The sequence below is a fragment of the Perca flavescens genome, chromosome 5, assembly GCF_004354835.1.
Source record: "Perca flavescens isolate YP-PL-M2 chromosome 5, PFLA_1.0, whole genome shotgun sequence".
Lineage (NCBI taxonomy): Eukaryota > Metazoa > Chordata > Actinopteri > Perciformes > Percidae > Perca > Perca flavescens.
Genome location: NC_041335.1, coordinates 23,742,304 through 23,757,655, shown reverse-complemented (window position 1 = coordinate 23,757,655; position 15,352 = coordinate 23,742,304). Strand labels below are relative to the sequence as shown.

At 40.8% G+C, this 15,352-nt stretch overlaps 1 protein-coding gene across 2 annotated transcripts in view; it reads right to left on the bottom strand.

The window, feature by feature from the left end:
* The window catches only part of sema6a (sema domain, transmembrane domain (TM), and cytoplasmic domain, (semaphorin) 6A), a 105,963-nt gene extending 95,001 nt beyond the window's left edge, over nucleotides 1-10,962 (bottom strand). For both annotated transcript variants that reach the window (XM_028577548.1, XM_028577549.1), the window contains exon 1: nucleotides 10,617-10,962. The gene's annotated coding sequence lies outside the window, so the exon portion shown is untranslated. The remainder of the gene's footprint in view (nucleotides 1-10,616) is intronic.
* Between the last annotated feature and the right edge of the window lie 4,390 nt (nucleotides 10,963-15,352).

The following is a 15,352-nucleotide window of genomic DNA, read 5'->3' as shown; positions in this document are numbered from 1 at the left end:
CACACACACTTGCAAACTTGTCCTTCACCTGTTAATGTGTGATACAGATGACTGCTGCAGTGGCGCCAGTGTGAACACACCACTATGTCCCATCTTATCAGCTGGCTGCATGAATACCTGTTTGTTCTAGATAGAGTCTGCAACAATCAACCAGTCAGCTTGAGGGAATTCAGTGGATGAGTGCACCTCACAGGACTGAACAGAGACGAACAATCCACCACACAAGGATGAAGATGAAAGTCAGGTACAGACTGAATGACAACAACAGGCCTACAACACAGGATCAAGTCCATGCTCCAAACTCCCAATCGTATCTAGGTCAGAGCTGCACCTCCAAAGACTCATCCCACCTCCTCTCCTTGCTGTCTGATTTCTTTGTTGTCATGTGAGGTGATGTAACATACTGTAACTTTGCAGTGTAAACCCAAGATAGAGACTAGTGCAGTCATTTGATAAAACACACCAAAAGAAGTACTACTCTCTCTAAAACCGAGTCAGTGACGAGGAACTAAAAAATAATGCTCCAAAACTTCCCAATGTCATAAACCCTAAATTACAAGTTTAAAAACAGTTTAAAACCTGGTTAAGAGCACTACAATCTTCTGATATGAATATAAATTAAAACAAAACAAAAAGACATCACTTAAAGAAAGAGAATTAGTTGTGCAAAGTTGTAATAAGAGCCATTCTCCGTTAGTAAGACGTAGCTACGATGCGTAAATGATTAACAGAGAGTGGTTCTGGATAGCCTCACCTGCCGTCCTGTGTTCCTATCTAGTTACCAGGCTAGCATTACTAGACTAGCAAGCATTACTAGATCTCATGCACCCAGTGAAAGCTCACATGTACTCTGACACAAACACGCAGAAGGAGAAAGAAAGATAGGACACTGAAGAGGGGGTGACTAATGAATTGGATGTCTTCTGTTTTTCCTATACCTGTCGAACAGCTGAGAGCAGCTGTTTAAAGCCTTTATGCAAACAGGATTTGAACACACACAGCCTAATAATCTCTTCCAAAAACAGGAATAATTCTCTTTGATGATGTCTGACCAGTTTTGACTCATCAAACTCCCTTCAGAGGAGCTGGGCGCATAGCCATTCCTCCTTACTCAGACTCCAAACCCAATTAAATAATCAAGAGTTCAATTGCTGGGTGATACCACAATCAATAAACGGAGGATTTGTCGGATATTTGGATGAAATTAAACAGATCCCACAAAAAACACAGAGAACTTATCAGTGAAACAGATGAGACGGTCTCAGATTAGTTGAGGATGGGAGTAGATCAAAAGACACAGCGTTTCAGTATGCAGCTGCTGCAATGACCAATCAAACCAAACTAGCCAGAGACCAAAATAGGCTTCATTGCAGAATTCTCAGGCCCTAAACACACCAATCTATGCACCAAGAGTGCATACGTACACAAATAAGACACTAGCTCAAAAATATGCAGATAGCCTGACACACCTTCATAAACCCAGAAGCAGTAACCTCATGAATAATCTAGTCAGCACACAAATCAAAACCGTAACAGGTTTAGAAAAGCAAAGAGGTTTTTTAACAAATAACGCAAAAAGGCCCCCAGTAGACTGTGATGAATGAATCAAGCCAAGCATGCTGCGAACATTATCAGAGTGGGGGATGAATGAATACATTATCATGCAAGGCACAACTTTTCTTCAACAACTCTTTTCTTGCCTCACAGCTTGTCTGTTTTCCTGCCTATCAACCTGCTTGCCTGATTACCTGCCCACATACAGAGCACCTCTGGTCAGAGAGGCATGGATGGGGGCGAGGTGAAATATTATTTATTTTCACAAGAATTCCTTTTGAAAGGAGTGAGTTGAGTGCCTTTGCTCTGTGAGTCTAAGAAAACTCACTGCCTGCTCGCCTCCCTTGCTAACCGTCCAGCCTCTTTCGATTAACTCTGTCTGACAGGCTGCCTTCCTTTCTAGCTGTCTACTACCCAGTTACCTCCTCCACATGCCCTGACCCCCGAATATCTGCTTCTACTGGATAATTCCATCACTGACTGTCTGTTTTTTTCAGCCTGTCCCTTTTCAAAAATATGTTCTAACATTAAATTCATGTACAACTACAGGAATTTGCATTAAAACATTTGGTTACACTTTGGTTACTTGAAGGTATCTACATAAGAGTGACATGACACTGTCATGAACGTGTCATAAACATTATTAACAAGTCACAAACGTTTATGACATAACGTTTCTTTTAGTAAGTGTCATTCGGTTTTTGTCATGACAAGTTATGGTTAGAGTTAGGGTTAGGGACATGTCACTCTTATGTAGATACCTTCAAGTAAAGTGTTACCAAACAAACTGATATTTGGATTTCATTTACACAAACACGGAATGTTTATATTGAACATATTTGCAAACTGTTCAATGCCAATGCAAAATGTTCATACTGAACATATCTATATCATGCCTTGGTAATTGAGCATGATGTAATGAATAGTTTGACATTTTGGATTTGCCAAAATCTGGCACATAACCCCCATAAAACCACATGTCGATTTTACACTTGAGGTTTTGTACGGATTAAACTAATTTTTTCAACCTTCAGAAAGAACCAGGCTGGCTGTTTCTCCTTATTTCCAGTCTTTGTGCCAAGCTAAGCTAATCAACTACTGGCTATAACTTTATATTTACCGTACAGACATGACAGTGGTAACAATCTTCTTATCTAACTCTGAGCAAATGCAAAAAGTGGCATTTCCCAAAATGTCAAACTATTACTTTAACATATTTATTGTTAACATATACAGTATTAGCTTTTAATAAGCAACTCAAAAGACTTGGTTAAGGTTAAAAGTGTGCTCTTGGGCTATGGTTAAATACTTAAAAAGTCAACACTGACTCAAAGCATGAGACATAGGAGAAAGCAAAAGAGCATTGACATCTTCACTAAACCACAATTTTTCCTGGGTTTTGCATGTCCAAGCATTCACCTTGACCTCTTCCCTGTGACTTCTTGTATAATGTTACACTTCTCTGACATCTCTCCATTAGTGCATGTATAGGTACTGAGCATGTGTGTGTAATTCAGACCTGTGTGTAATAACAACAGAGTGAAAACATTGATTAATAAAGTATACATTATTATTATTATTATTATTATTATTATTATTATTATTATTAATTAATTACTTCCTGGATTTTAAAAACATTCCCAGTAAATATAATAATAACATTTCCTCCACAAGGTATTTGGCAAAGCAAATTAAAATAATTTAAATGGTTTTCATTGGAGATAGGGCTGCCCGCCTACCTGACTACCTGTCTGCTAATCTCCATTTGCCTATCAGGCTCCATTCCTCCCAGTGTTGGCTCAGGCTGCTGTGACACCATACATTTAATCAGTCCAGCAGCCCTGGCTATACTGAACAGTTTGGGTGTGTGTGTGTGTGTGTGTGTGTGTGTGTGTGTGTGTGTGTGTGTGTGTGTGTGTGTGTGTGTGTGTGTGGGCCTTTGTGAGGCCTCCACTCAGCAGAGTGATGATAAGTACTCCCAGCCCAGCGCTCGCATGAGCTGATGGACAGACAGGCCAAGAACACTGGGGCCTTGTGGTTGGGCGTGTGTGTGTGTGTGTGTGTGTGTGTGTGTGTGTGTGTGTGTGTGTGTGTGTGTGGAGTGTGAGACTGCTTGTGTTTCTTTTTTTCACCAACCATGCCACCAGGCCATGCCACATGGCTGCAATTTGTTCATTAGCTATGTAATAAATGTACACACACACACAGAGGTAATATTGTTCTGAGTTCTGCCTGATTGGATTCTGAAATAGAGGACCCTCAGGGGAATCGCTTGTAGTCTGCCAGCCACTGTGACCAGGAGGAGACTGATTTCCTAACAAGGTTTGAGGCAAACTCGGAAGAAACACATGTAGCCTGTATTTTTATATTTGCTGTAACAAACACTGAGAATATGAACTAAAATAACATTGGTTGTTTATGGTTTCGGATATTAGCAACAATTATCCACAACTTGAACGCATCTAAATAGTTTTGATTGTTTTCATATGGCTGAATTTGAAAGTCTATCATTATGTTTCATGTTTACGTGCCAGAATAACTACAGGTCATTTACCAGTCACCTGGAAATAATTAATATTAACCCAGGACCAATCACAAGCAATCTATCATCATCATCAGTCTGTCAGATGAGTTAGGGATGGTTGTTACAAATTACCTGCTCTCGAGGATATCAGTCAATGCTTGTTTGAGCTGAGCTCGTCCTGCCAGGTTTAGGGCCAGCTAATAAATGTTTGCATCACGAGATAGAGAGCAATATTAGATTATGTGAAACTACATCCCTGCTGACAGATAATTTAAACAGAAATGTTGCTGTGGAAGAAATCCAGAAACATGGATGATAATCTAAATCTGTCTAGCCTTCTTAGGCCAGCACATGGAAACCAGCAGTGGGGCCATGGAAGAAGAAGCTGCTTGTTCCACATTCAGTGAGGCTTATAGCCTCTGGGAGAGTATGACTGCTGCTCTGCCATGAGCATACAGATCACCTTACACACTGGCTTTCCTCTGCTTTGATGACTGATGCACACACACACAAAAGCACTTCCACACACACAGCCATGCATGCCGGCTTCCACAGATACTCACGAGCGTTAACACGGCGGATTTGCACACACACTCACACACACACACACACACACACACACACACACACACACACACACACACACACACACACACACACACACACACACACAAACACCTTTACCTCACCCCCCACCTGGAAAATTCACCTGCTGCACCTGAGAATGCGACCACTATGATGTCACCTGCAATCTCATCACTTCAAAGGCACAAGAGCACCCTAGTGCCATCAGCACAAAAAGCCAACGCACCCTATCACTTCCTCCTTTGTCCTTCTGTCCCCTAATGGTAATTCCCCCGCAAAAAGTCCAGAGGCAGTGAAGGGAGAATTACACAGTGTACTCTACATTCAGGTATTCTTGGGTTTCTGCCCATTGGCACTCACAGTGCACCACTGCAACAATAACAATCTTTCTTTTATTCCTCTAACATAAAAGAAACTGCCCCGGTGCGTGAATCTCTGTGCACTTGTGTAAGTCTTTTGTGTGTGTATGAGTGAGTTTATGTGTAATTGTGTACACGCATTTGAGAGAAAGGAGGTTGTGTGTCCTGAGAATCCCATCATTACAGTGTTGCCGGTTGCCTTCTCTCCAAAAGCTTCCATTGGAAATGCTCCCAAGCAGGGTATGATGTGATGAGACAAGGCGATAATACAACCACCACATTAGTGCATGGTTCACCATTAAAAGACCCAAATGAGATTATGAGGTCATATGGGAGGTACGAAGCCTACAGCCAAAACAAGAAGCCCTTTTCTGATGTTCATTATTGCTTCTGCACAGAGAGGAAAAAAGTCTAAATGTGGAGGAAGGTAGAGAGAAAGAAAACAGGACAGGAAAAGGAAAAGGAAAAAAAGAGAGGAAGACAGGCAGATAAATACAGAGAGACAGAGACAGAGAGTCAAGGGTTGATAACAAGAGGTATTCCCTGCCTTGGAAATTTCCATCATGGTTTAGTTCCGTAGTAATTCATCATTGAATAACACATGAATTCAGCATGAATTACCATCAACACATCCAACTGAGCATGAAACAGGAGGCCCTGGCCTATCTTCCATCTCAGCTCAGTGGAAGGCCTTTCCATTGTAAAGTAAGGTGAAATAACAGCCGCTCAATGTACTGTAGCACACTCAAGATGCACCAGCCCCACAAACACGCTATTCACAAAATGATGCCTACTGTGAAAATATTCTTCTGCTCTCTTTAGGAAGGAGAGTGCAGAGAGAGAGAGAGATTGTACGTGTGTGTGTGTGTGTGTGTGTGTGTGTGTGTGTGTGTGTGTGTGTGTGTGTGTGTGTGTGTGTGTGTGTGTGTGTGTGCGAGAGATACTGAAAATACACGCACAGAAGGAGATAGAGGGTTCATTGCTGAGATAAAAATTGAATCCATTTTGGTTCTTGAAGCACACTCATCCACGGTGTGAGGATCTGCTCGGTGTGTTAGCCTCCCATTGCGCTTTCAATCACTTCCTCTCTTTCCTCCTCTGCTCTATTTCAATTGTTCTGCCTTCCCCTCGCTACACTGTTTATATCATTTCCTACATAGTCACACCACACTCCATAGTCCTTTCCTTTGCTCCTTTCTCCTCCTTCTCTTCCTCTCACTTCTCCTCTCTCCAGGCAGCCAGGCACCCCAACACTGTCTCAGGTCCTGAAACTATGGCAACGGAATGAGAGAGCAAGCGCTCTCTATGATTAATAGATGAGAGATGCAGTGCCAATCGTTGGGGCCTGGGGAGGAGGGACAGATGCACTCGAACAACGCCACGCAAACAGGCACGCATAGTCACAGAGAGTGCACAAAATGAGAAAACACACTTAAACCCCCCTCACCATCAGCCACCCTCCGTGCTTCGTGGTAATATACACAGAAAATAGGCAAAGGGTCTGACTTACCATACATAAACACATGAGTTTTCAGCAGAGTTACGGCTAAAAGAGCAAAAGAAGAATGTGACAGGGTTTACCTGATGCTTACATGACACACACCTCCTTATTGGCTTCCGACAAGCAAACTAACCACAGAAATAACCACAGCTTCAGCAGCGGATGCAGCCTTAATGGGTCTTAGCAGACTGTGGCTCTCTCCATGGATCACAGCTGGCTGCTCTCACCTGTAAAAGCACAACAGCAGGACGGGAACTAGGACATCATATTTTAATGCTGTGTACCACGATTCACATTATCTGATCTGTAATACAAGACTTGGCTCTTTTGAAGGCCAGTCATTCATCCATCTCCCATGGCAATCACACAAAGCCCTGCTGCTTGTGGATTATCCCTGCAAATGCATTTCCTCTCCATTCCATTTGAGTAATGACAGGCGACCAAACTCAGCTGTGACAAAGGTATTACCATGTGTTAATGTCGCATGTACTAAGTATTTAAAATATAAAATTTCCATGAAGAGAAACCTGATGTTATAAGCCGATTTTAGATGTTGCTTGAGTTTTCATTTGGCACACATATGGTGAAGTTTGGCTCCTCAACAATCTTCTCCTAGATGGGCTGGCTATCACTTTTTAATTCACTTAATTTCTAACAACAAAGCTTTGCCAAGGACAAACAGCCAAAACACCAACAGACTCACCAATTCTACCACTGACTTGCGGCGCCTGGCCCAAATAAGCCTTTTGCCTGGTCCTTCATGCCTCTGGCTTTCTTGGCACAGACAACACGCTCAATCAATTATGCTAATGTAACGAGTATGAAGAGTGTTTAACACATGGACGGTTAATTCAATGGATGCACTGTAGAGTCATTTATAGGGAGCCGGAAGGGTTAAGGCTGAGTGGAGGAAAGCAGCCAGATAGAACATAAAAAATGAAACCTAGAAAGTGGAAAAATGTGTGTGTGTGCGTGCGTGCATGTGTGCGTGCGCGCATGTGTGCGTGCGCGCATGTGTGCGTGCGTGTGTGCGTGCGTGCGTCCGTGAGTCTGTGCATGTGTGTGTGTGTGTGTGTGTGTGTGTAAGCCATAGAGAACATGAAACAACAAGCAAGTGATCAGCGAGTGATTACATTTTCAATGAGCCATGCTGTGAATAGAGCACACTGGACCATACTGCACGTTGAGATATATTAGGTCCCTATAGTACAATGAATATCATGTATCATCTCCTATAAACAGGGGGCGATATGTTCCAACTTAACTAGAAAGGATGGTGGGTAGTGAGCAAATAAACTGCTGGCCCAAATACATAAAAAAAAAACAGATACATGGAAATTTAGACAAATGTTTGCCATATCCTCTGATCCTGCATAATACCATTCAGTATATTTTCTAAGATAAAATGAAAGGCATTTATCAAACCTTCTGAATCGCAACATACAATCTCCAACGCAGCTAAAATCAGCAAATTTGCCATGTAAGATTTGCGATGGACAGCTCCATCAAAATATAAGCTTCATGGATTATGCTGACCTCAAACAATATGGACTAAAACATATACACACACTCATGATTATCCCTTTTTTAAATGTTCCATGACTGATCTAGGGGTTGGTCATTTAGCATTAAGGCAGTGTAATCGAAGCAGCTGCAATTTATAAAGATTTCTAGACTAATTGTTTAAAAAAGAAACACCATCCCACACACATAGGATGTGCATCAATAAAACATGGCTTTTATGAAATATGCATAAATACACATATTATTGAATGCTGGATATTTACACCGTCTGAGTGAGGACCAATGGTTAACAGCAGCTGACTAATCATTGTTTATAATAGAGGGCCAATTCATTTGAACAGGAGCAAAGCTACATATCAATTATTCAAACATACTATATTCAGGCTGCATCTGTCCTTAACTGGCAAAGGCATATACTAACTCTCCCTCTCTCTCTCTCTCTCTCTCCCTCTCACTCACACACACACACACACACACACACACACACACACACACGCACACACATACAGTGTGACAAATCCACATCAGTCACACACAATGCCATCCCCATTGCTATTGTTAGGGGATCTGCAGATCAAATGCTTTACGGAGCATTGCTCCAAATACAAGCAACGACACTGGTCGCTCTACTCTATTCTGCCTCTCCAGGAGGAGAACAGGCAGGCTGCTGTAACAAAGGTAATAATGCTGTAATTCATGTATCAGCAACACAACATGTCAATGTATAATGCGTTGATAGCAGGATTAGAACTCTGGTTTGTGGTTTTGTATGTATAAAAACAGTGTGGTGGGATTTACAGCCCGTGCAACAATCAAAAAATGCCCCCAGGACATTTGAATGCCTTGAGGCTGATATTGTAGGACGAGCAGTGATAAAATGTTACAGATGTATTAAAAGATGTATGTGTAATACCTAGCACAATATGTATACTGACTGCAAAAAAGCATAAGGTCACAGATGAAAAGACAAAAAAGAGTACCAAATATTTCCATTGATTTAAGGAAAAACAGATGAAATACAACACCCTCTTAGAGCTGCATGACATATTTCCTTTTTTTGTAAAGGTTGAAACTAGAATCATGTTTCCAAAACACTATGTGCTGTTGCTGCTGACAATCAGCTGACCAGAGGCACATTTTGCTGTGGGCATTCATTCCTCCTTAGAGTCACCCATTTATATCATCACCCATGCACACTTGATAATCTATAACCTACATTTAGAGTTGCTGAATCCTTTTTCCAGCTTTTCCTAGTGCCTCTGGGGGGTTCTTTCATACATACTGGGAGAGGAGAGGAGAGGAGAGGAGAGGAGAGGAGAGGAGAGGAGAGGAGAGGAGAGGAGAGGAAAGGAGAGGAGAGGAGAGGAGAGGAGAAGAGAGGGAAACCACCACTGGGAGTGACTGGGTGTTGGCAGTCAGGCTGCTGGATGTGGTTTGTGAGGCCTCTATCTCCTCTCCCAGCTTGTTAAAGAAATAATGTGCAGCAGCACTTCATTTAATGGCAAATCCACTTCTGAGGCCGGTGCAATTTTGTCTCCTGATCAAAATTACAAACATTTGATTGATCTTTTGGGCCAGAGTAATAGTGACCACTCTGCCTCCTGGTAGCTTGAAATCCCTGAACACACCCTGTGTGTGTGTGTGTGTGTGTGTGTGTGTGTGTGTGTGTGTGTGTGTGTGTGTGTGTGTGTGTGTGTACAGAGAGAAAAAGTCTCAGCCTTCAGAGTAACTCACTTGAGAACAATAAAAACATTCTGCACGTAAAATACCTAATTAATCCACAATCTCTGTGAGTCAGAATAGTTTTAAAGACAGAAAACAGAAAGAAAGATTGTAATCACTGACTGCGTCATTAGTTTACATGTATATTGCTGCTCTAATTCTGAATTGAATGTGAAAAATATTGGCAAATAAAAAAATCCCAACATGCACTGTTATAATGCATCAAGCACTTCAGTGTAGGCGTTTTCATAACAAATCGGGCATGAATGTTATTAGGCTCATATAAATACTGCAATTTTTATTTGGAATCTACAATTAGTGTTACGGCTGTTGTTATATTACATCTTTATAGAGAGTCAACGAGGTCGGAAAAGGCACTGTGACAGAGGACAAGCAATCAGTCCAAGTCCTGCAAGTTCCCTCAAGCACATTTCTTATTTGCCGTGCATGTACCTGCTACCCGGAATCGTACTGACATTGTTTTGCTTGCGTTTAGACTCAGTGTGATCCGCAATGAGACTTCTGAGACTGACACTTCGTTATTCCATATGTAAGAGGGATTACGCACGGGATTGTGGTCTGTTTCTATCGGCAGAATGCATTTTTCTTGAAGGAAATCATCGCAATTCTCATTTGAATTGAAAGAATTGCCACTTTCTGTTTTATTATAACTTTAAAAATGCTATATAAATACGCCAAATCACCGTAAGTTAATACAGTAGCCCTGTGAAGCATGTGCACTTGTCGCCCGGCAGCCTGGCTGTAGAAAACAAGCCTCCGGGGCTGGAGAAAGACTGGTACGGGCTATAAGCGCACCTAAAGTTTGAAATAAACAAAGAAATCTTACCTTCAGCTCATGAATGGGTATGCCTTGGAGTGGTATTACAGCTCTGTCTTTTAGTAATCCATGTGGTATGTCTCTCAAAGCAGTTCAGAGGTTGCTCGTTTCAGAATAACAATGCGAACGCTACTTTTCTCATGCGCTTCTTTTTGTTACATGCCGCGCTCAAATCAATGAAATCACACCTCTTCAAATCGGAATATCCATCGGAAATCCACACTAGAGAAGAAAAAACGACGTGTTGGCTCTTAAACTCCCCTCAGGTAAACTGAACGAAGCGGGTGTCCCAGAACTAGCTACGGAGCTGAATGCAGTCCCTTCCACAAAAGCCGACGGTCATCCTATTTGGAGATGAAGCTTCTTACCAGACTGGAGCGGAGCGCAGCGATCCCAGCTGTCACCCACCCGCTACACACACACACACACACACACACACACACACACACACACACACACACATACAGGGAGGAGCTACGTCCTTGGAATGGGAGATATTGTGTCAATTGGTGCCAGTTATTGACAACTGTATTTCTATTTTTACGCAGCGGCATTTCATAAGAATGCGCGTTGGACAAGGAGAAAGCATGGGTGCTATTAATAGTTTCGACACAGGATTAAAAAAAAGAAAGAAAAATGTTAAAAGGTTAGTTGGAAATTCAAATAAGATTAACTTGCGTTTTGTAGTCATGCAAACTGTCAGTGGTGATTTTAAAGACACAAAAGATACTGGTCGTTTTTTTGTGTACAGCCGATGCGAATCGGAATGTGATCAGGTTCAAAGCCTCTCTTGTCTATTCTTTCTGGTCTCTGGACTGCCCTTTCTTCCCAGGTGGTCCCTCCTGGTCCCAGGCTGGCTGGCACGCGCGCACGCACACAGAAACACATGCTTCCCGGTCATTGGGTTTTTAACAAATGGGCCCTTACTTTACTTGACCCTGATCTCATCAGAGAGGCCATTAAGTGTAGTCTAAAAACAGCAGCAAAGTTCAAAAAGTTGTTGCTTACATTTAGGCTACAGTCTGATGGGATGCATACTCCACATACATACCCCTCTCTCTTTAATACACACACACACACACACACACACACACACACACACACACACACACACACACACACACACACACACACACACACACATTTGCCTTAAAATAAGCCAATATCATCATAAATTTGTCAAATTGAAAACTGCATGCCTGCCCCTACTCTCAGACACACAAACACATATTACATTACAGTGTGCGTACACGTGTCGACATCTAGATCATATAAAGATATATAAGCTCCAGAGGGACAAGGCTAATGTGTGTGTGGCTTTGGGCTGATAATTATATAATAACAGGCCACCTGTGAAAGCAGTAGTGTGTGTGTGTGTGTGTGTGTGTGTGTGTGAGGTGTGTGTGTGTGTGTGTGTGTGTGTGTGTGTGTGTAATTGTGCTCCTGAGTAGTGGCCTGTCAGGCACTATTGCTGTCTTGTTACTGTAACAGCTCCGTACAGTGCTGCCTCCACAGGCCCAATGCCAAACACTATACTGTTGTTCTTTAATGTAAACCAATGCGCTCATGCCTGCCTATCCTCTCCTCATCTGATATCATACAATTTCCTTTAAAAGCAAAAAACATTTTCCATAATGGAATTAAACCATCAGGTGGGGCTGTGCATGTGAGACAGCATAATCACTCTGTTGTTTCTCTCCAGGAGATTTGGATTCTGTTTGTGCAGTTTGTTAAAAAAAATGTTATTCTAAACAGATGAGTTAAATATGGTTGAGGCATATGCAAATGAAAGCAGTATAATGTACAGCAGGCTCGTTTGAGTTCATTAAAATTCTGTTGGATAGATGTGCTGATGACACGTGCAGGTGAATCATTATGGATACTATACACAAAACAAGATGAGAAAAAACATTTTGATCTGCCAATGTCAAAGCAAATGTTGCAATCTCTCTCTCTCTCTCTCTCTCTCTCTCTCTCTCTCTCTCACACACACACACTTTGAAGTAGAAGTGTTGCTAAGTGTGGGAGGCGGGCAGTGTATAATTCGAGCTCAATAATGTCAAGATACACACCAGTTAGTTTGAACTCTGGAAATATGCTCGTGTCAGAGCTTATCTGGCTAAAGTTGTCCCAGGCGTATTAGGACTCCATGTGTGGAGGAGAGGCAGTTGAAAGAGAGCAACTATCCCATCCACAACTGGGACAGAGAGCAGACACACACCAGCCATTCTGCGGGGACCCATATCAGCTCCACACCCAGGCTTTTTTCATCTACTTACTAAAACACACCAGGTCTCTTCTCCTCCAACCCCTGGAACTTGATCTAAATATTACCTTTCCAGTGCCACTGAAGACATCTTGTGCTCATTTTATTGGCCTCCAGTAATTAACTAATTCACACTCTTGTGCTGGCCTGAGAAGACACTAATAGGAACTGCACCCACCTTCCTCTAGACAGTGCATGGCATTAAAATCTTTGTAACAACATGAAGCAATTTCCTGTGTCTCTGACACTTCACCCCGCATGTCCTCCTTTCTCCCTGTCGATGAAACGCTGTCACACCACACAAGTGGTGGAAGAAGTACTCAGATCCTTTACTGAAGTGAAAGTACCAATACATTAATGTAAAAAATGCTTCATTACAAGTTAAAGCCCTGCACTCAAAATCCTACTGAAGTAAAAATACAGAAGTATTATCAGCTAAATGTACTTCAAAAGTTATCATTCTGCAACCTTATTTATAGATTTACATATATAGGTAAGCACCCATATACACTAACAACATACAGCACACCAGTGATGATAGAATTATTCAGATACTTATGTAAGTTAAAGTAACACCATCATTTATAAATACACAAGTAAAAGCCCTGCATTCATTTGACTCAAGTAAAAATAATTTTTTTATCAGCTAAATGTACTTCGTTAAAATAAAAATAAAGTCTATTGAAAGTACTGAACTGGTCAAGCTAGTACACTGTAAATCCGAACGTTCAAAGTACTTAAATAGATTAAGTAGTGTATACTCAAAGTTTTAGAAAGATTTCTACTAACTTAATTTTTTCTAGTTGGTGTAACATGTTCTTCCTTAACTTAAAAACATAACTTAAGTACAACTTAATAGAATTGAGTAATAACATATTAATAATGATAAAGTCCTGCACTGTTAATTTTAACAAGTTGACTTTACTTAATAAATGTATGGAAACTCACTGCCTTGAAAATAGTAAGTTCAATGAACTTAGTAATAGTAAATTAGTGCAACTTTATTGTTCTGAGTAAACAATACTTAATAAACTTATATTTTCTAAGTGAACACAGCTTGTTTATTCTGAGTAAGTAACACTCAATAAGCTTAAACTTATTAAGTGAAGACAACTTGTTTATTTTAAGTAAATGACACTTAATTAGCTCATGGTTTTTAAGTTAATTAAGCTTGCTTTTTTAAGTAAATACTTAATTAGCTCACATTTTTAATATAATTGTATAACTGAGTATAACTCTGAGTATAACTGAGTAACTGTTAATTTTAACAAGTTCACTTTACTTAAAAAATGTATGCAAACTCATTGCCTTGAAAAAAGTAAGTTCAATGAACTTAGTAATGGTAAATTAGTGCAGCTTAATTGTTCTGAGTAAACAATACTTAATAAATTTAATTTTTTTAAGTGAACACAGCTTGTTTATTCTGAGTAAGTAACACTCAATAAGCTTATACTTGTTAAGTGAAGACAACTTGTTTATTTTAAGTAAATGACACTTAATTAGCTCATGGTTTTTAAGTTAATCAAGCTTGCTTTTTTTAAGTAAATACTTAATTAGCTCACATTTTTTAAGTGAGCACTACTTAATGCTACTGACTTGTTTTCTGGTTCAGTTTACACACTGTAAATCCTTGAACCTCACTTCGGATTAGGACAAATTCTTCCAAAAAACCTTTAACAAGGAAAATAAAGTACAAACACTTGGGTATAGTTTGTAAATGTACTTAGTTACATTTTACCACTGTGGTTGACATCCTAACATTGAATATGTATGTATGTTTATACTTAATGAGACATAAGTCAAAAGCATACACACTCACAATATCCAGTTCACATAATATTTGTTATGAAATAACTAACCCATAGATGGTCTGTAGTGTGTCTGTGGGACTCTGCAATTTTCGTCCTCAGCCTCCTGGAGTTGCAGGTGTTTTGTTGTGCTTTTAGATAACAATATGATGTAGGTGATGGGATGTCTATTTGAAGCCTGCTGAGCTGTGTGTATTACAGCTGGACCACTGGAGGAGCATCATTTGTTAAAACTGCCACTGCTGTTGCTGCCAGAGTCCTAATGGCTGCTGCTCACCTGTCGATCATACAGACAGCTGAGAAAGGAATAGAGCCCATTTACAGTGGTAACTGCCATTGTACTGTTGCAGGCCAATCATTGAATCTGTCTGCTATCTCTCATCTTAATACGCTAATGGGCACAGCAGCCAGTTTCAAAGGGTGTAAAGTGGAAAAGAGTAAACATGTAGTTACATCTAGAAATTGTGGCTAACATACTGCTGATTGCTAAACCTCTCCATATGTGAGTTGTGGGAGAACGGCAGCTATATCTCCTTTCATAGCATAGACTGTATTCTGCCGTTTCTGTCATCTCATAATTGATTCACTTGTGGATCGTGCTGAAAACAGACAGAATAGTGGGGAAATAAGGATCTAGTCAAACACTGGTAAACAGCCACAGGCTTGAAAGT